This window comes from Sander vitreus, unplaced genomic scaffold (assembly GCF_031162955.1).
Source record: "Sander vitreus isolate 19-12246 unplaced genomic scaffold, sanVit1 ctg154_0, whole genome shotgun sequence".
NCBI lineage: Eukaryota > Metazoa > Chordata > Actinopteri > Perciformes > Percidae > Sander > Sander vitreus.
The window spans coordinates 445,001-450,000 of NW_027595402.1; the positions used below are offsets into that span (position 1 = coordinate 445,001).

At 45.5% G+C, this 5,000-nt stretch overlaps 1 protein-coding gene across 6 annotated transcripts in view; it reads left to right on the forward strand.

Annotated features, from left to right (window-relative positions):
* Positions 1-5,000, forward strand: part of LOC144513255 (uncharacterized) — a 38,469-nt gene that overhangs the window by 5,869 nt on the left and 27,600 nt on the right. The window lies entirely within an intron of this gene.

Sequence of the window (5,000 nt, forward strand, 5' to 3'; positions counted from 1 at the left end):
TTAGCCGTCTAGCTCCATAGAGTCCCGTTCATTTAGCACTGGACCGCGATCACCCCTAGTGGAACTCTGGTGGAACTGCAACCAAAGTAGGTACAATGGGGCTGAATAGGGAGTGAAGCAGCTTTCCGTAGACGGGGTTTGGTATCGGCCGATACGCAAGTTCAGGTATCAGACCAGGGCTGTGTCTCAAAGCGCCTACTTGCACACTTCAAACACCTAGTTTAAAGTATATTGTGTAGATAACGCAAAAAGTCAGCGCGCTGAAAGTACCCGGATGACCCCTAAAAAAACGGTCAAAAAGTTCAGTGTGGAACGATGGACCCTACTCGCACTAAACAGGCGCCATCTGGACTACAAAGTGGAAGGGGGCGGGACCACTGGCAGCTGATTGGATGAACGCGTCACGTGGGTCTGGCTGCTACCGAATTTCAAAACCGAGCATAATGTCGACTCGTTCGGAATACGATCTCATATTTTACGAAAATAGTTATATAGTTATAACATTTTAAGCGAGAAATAGGCCGTGCAGTTGCTGAATCTGTCTTCATTTCAGATCAACAAAGGTCAGTTTAAAGGTCCCATGGCATGAAAGTTTCACTTTATGAGGGTTTTTTAACATTAATATGAGTTCCCCCCAGCCTGCCTATGGTCCCCCAGTGGCTAGAAATGGTGATAGGTGTAAACCGAGCCCTGGGTATCCTGCTCTGCCTTTGAGAAAATGAAAGCTCAGATGGGCCGATCTGGAATCTTCTCCTTATGACGTCATAAGGGGAAAGGTTACCTCCCCTTTCTCTGCTTTGCCCGCCCAGAGAATTTGGCCCACCAATGACAAAGAGAGAGACATCATGGCTTTCAAAGCGAGCGAAGTAGCAGTTGGTCAAGGCCACACCCCCACCCTCCACCTACCGATTTTTTCTGTAGTAAGCTGAGACATGTGGCTATGACATTGTGTTGTCTGTATCTCACTAGATGTGTTTCCAGCAGTGTATTCTAATCATTTTACAGATGTATGACTTGGATGGAAATAAAAACCCTCCATTCTAGCCTCTGTAACTCTGTGTCAGTAAGGCCTAGAATCACCCTGACACTTCTAACAACAACTTGAGAGCGTTTCCTTTCCAATGATGTCAGGCACACCCCAGAGTGTCAGAGTATATGGGAGCTGTACCACTTTTAATTTGGGTATGACGTTTAGACCAAAAAGCATGGATTTCAAGCGTTTTTTCAGCCACTTCTGTCTACAACATTGGAGAACCCTTTTGGAATTATGTAAACACATAATGTAATATCTGGAAACTGCTGCCCTGATTAAAAAAACAATGCAACTGATCTCAGCTGGTATTCTGGCTGTACTGGAGTGGAATGGAAATTTCGAAGTGACCCCAAACTTTTGACCGGTAGTGGCGCGATGCCCCCCAGAGGCTCGAGGCCCCCCAGAGGCTCGAGGCCCCCCCCCCAGAGGCGCGATGCCCCCCAGAGGCTCGAGGCCCCCCAGAGGCGCGAGGCCCCCAGAGGCGCGATGCCCCCCAGAGGCTCGAGGCCCCCCAGAGGTGCGATGCCCCCAGAGGCGCGTGGCCCCCCAGAGGTGCGATGCCTTACCTAGCTACTGAGCATGTAGTCCTTACCTAGCTACTGAGCGTGCGGTCCTTACCTAGCTACTGAGCATGTGCGACTGCCAACAAAGATGTTACAGCAGTGAGAGGTCTCACTCTGTAGCTAAAACAGAGACCTGAACACAGGGTGAAAAGAGGAGCTGCAGCAATGTGCAGTACAACAAAAATATGGTGTTTTTTGAAAATTAAACCATGTAAACCTATTCTGTTATATAACCTCTAAATACAATTATGAACCTGAAAATGAGCATAATATGAGCACTTTAAAGACGAGACCGTTACGTTCAAACAAACCGTGACCAACGTTTTCTGGTTTAGACATGAGGTCGTATTTCCGGTTTAATAAGAACTGAACACGCTGCTACACACAACATGCAGTCAGTTAACACTGTGTTATCACATTATCTGGGTCACATCACAGGGATATAGCTATAACAAAAGATCTATCCTGGGATTTGTTTGGAAAAGTAGGCCCTTAATCTACGAAAGAGACAATTATATTATTGTTAATTATTTCTGAGACAATTCATTAAAATGTGGAATTGTTACAGCTGTGTATGTACTTTATAATAATAGGAGACATTTGACTGCGTAATTAGTATTGATGTGACAGTACATTTTGCTATAAGTTATAAAACCTAATCACCTCCAGATGATTTTAACCTCTTGTGTCACTCTGTCGCATGAGTCATCTTTAGTCCTGTGTGTTTGAGTGTGAGGTCATGCTATATGTGTGTGTGTGTGTGTGTGTGTGTGTGTGTGTGTGCGTGTGTGTGCGTGTGTGTGTGTGTGTGTGCGTGTGTGTGTGACAAGGGGGGGAAGAGGTCAAATTAATTTGGTGTGTAAATATTCAGTGTATTATTGGTTTGCAGTTACTTGTGTGTGTGTGTGTGTGGGGGGGGGTGTGTGTGTGTGTGGGTGTGTGGGAGTTTTACTCTGTATTAACATTTTAATAAATAGGATATATTTGCGCGTGTGCACGTGCATGTGCTTTAGATGCCGGGCAACCGGTCCGAGTTCCACTGATCGTCTTGGTAACAGACCGGGTTCCAAACAATGGCTTGTTGGTTTGTTTACTTGGTACGCAACAAAATCATGGTGTGTGTGTGTGTGTGTGTGTGTGTGTGTGTGTGTGTGTGTGTGTGTGTGTGTGTGTGTGTGTGTGTGTGTGTGTGTGTGTGTGTGTGTGTGTGTGTGTGTGTGTGTGTGTGTGTGTGTGTGTGTGTGTCTGTGTGTTTGTGTGTGTGTGTGTGTGTGTGTGTGTGTGTCAGTCATTTCCTCTCTCATCCCTTCATCTTCAAACTCTCGTAAACAAAAGGTCTCTCTCTCTTTCAGCAGTTCTTTTTTTTTGGGGGGGAGGGGGGGGCATTTAAACTCCAGTGACCGTGACATCGTTGACATCGTCGAATCACACGCCACTCTGAATGTAAACATAGACGGCCGTCAAACTGCTGACCCAGTTCACACGGAGCGTTCTGGTTGGTTAATGACGTCGTGGGGTTGATGAAGAGTCAAGAGTGTGAACTGATGATTGTTATCAGTACTACTTCAGTACGACTACTACAAGAACGAGTACAATTAGATACTTTACACTTTCAAAACTTTGCGGCCCGTCCTCACCCCAAAAAACGACCATTTAGGTCGATTTTGCAAGAAGCTCATAACGATGGCAAGTATCGTTTCTTGTTAGGCAGCGAACTCTAGCTGCTGTCTCTACCCAAATTTCAACCATTTTCTCAAAACGTTTCTATATCAGAAATGTGGGTTTCTTTCAACCAAATTGTCAAAATAAATAACGTGGATGGTTCCGTGACGCTCTTCACAAGTAAAATAAATAATCAGTTCACTACTTTCATTGAATTTGAGTGTTTCATTCAATTCAATAGACAAAAATGTCCAAAAAGCGCAGAAAAATATCAACCAGGACATCGGAAAAAGTGACAAAGAAACGTCGAAACAAGTCATTTAAAACACCAGGAAAGAGACAAAAGTGTCTTACGGTTTTAATTGGTCGACGGGTTGAATAATGAATATCTGCCGATACCGATACTGTAATATACTTGTATTACGCTCGGATAATTGAGCTGCAAACAAATTAAACTTAGGGCGTTTTCACACCCACAGCCTTTAGTTTGGTTTAATTGAACTAGAGGTTGTTTGCCCCGCTGGTGCGATTCGTTTGGGCAGGTGAGAAACGTGACGGGAAGCTGTTTGACGCTTTGGCCACTCTGACGTAACAGCGTTATATGTTCGATCATGTTCAACACACGACTGAAGAAAAAGCTCAAGCAGCCACTGCACGGCCAATACATCAACACTAGAAACCTTTTATGAATGACATATATAATGACAGAATGTGTATTGTTTGTTGGTCGCGGCGGTGTCTGTTAGCAGTTAGCTCGCTCGTTAGCCGCTGAACTGCAGCAGAACGCAGGCAGAGCGAGCAGCCGCCAGCTGTTGATGCGTGCCGGACTTCACCGTGAGCGGACTGTTTAGAGACGATGTGACCGGCAGGTAACGTTAACTGGTCCCCGGACGCAAATATCATCAATGATTGGGAACCCAGCAACGGCCATGATGAGCTTTTCCTCCTTTTTCTCGGAATTAATGTTTTGGTAGGAACGAAAGTTTACATCGTATGTTTCTCTGGAATCAGCCAGCGCGAGGGACGTCTATTTTCTGATTGGTTGCTGGCGTTTGCGTCATAGCTCATTACCATAAAGTTGACCCAACTTCAGCTTTCTGCTTGACGCTCTGGTCGCCCAAAATGCGACGCCGACGGATTTGCCGCTCCTTGCAGCTGAGAGAAGCCAGCTTCCATTGAAAATGAATGACTTCCGGTATCTTTAGAAGCTCGAGTCGGCGGCGGGTGTGTACGTACAGTTAGCGTTGGGTTCACTTCAGGTGAGTCCGACCAAAATACAGGAAGTGAACCAAAAACAGAGCATTTACTAGCCCGCAACTTCAACCTTGCACACAATTTACGGACTTCTATATGATTTAAGGGACGGTAACTTTCAGATCCATAAGCTGTTCTGAGCACACATCGCTGGTCGTCTGTGTGACATCATCAGTCTGTGTGACATCATCAGTCTGTGTGACATTATCATCTGTCTCTCTCTCTCTTTCCCCCCTCCCGGTTTTAATGTGTCCCCTCCCATGATGAAACAAAGTCCGCGCCCTTTCTGACAACAACTGAACGAGTAGCTGACATTGACGGAAGAAATCTCCTCCTCCTGTTTTGTCGTCGAGTGATTTCTCTGACAATCTGTCCGCCAACGGTCTCGTCTCAGAGTTGTCAGCTGTGTGTCTCCGTTATAAAAATGGATAATTATCTCGGAGCGGGTTTAAAGTGCCCATATTATGAAAAAAAACACTTTTTCTGGG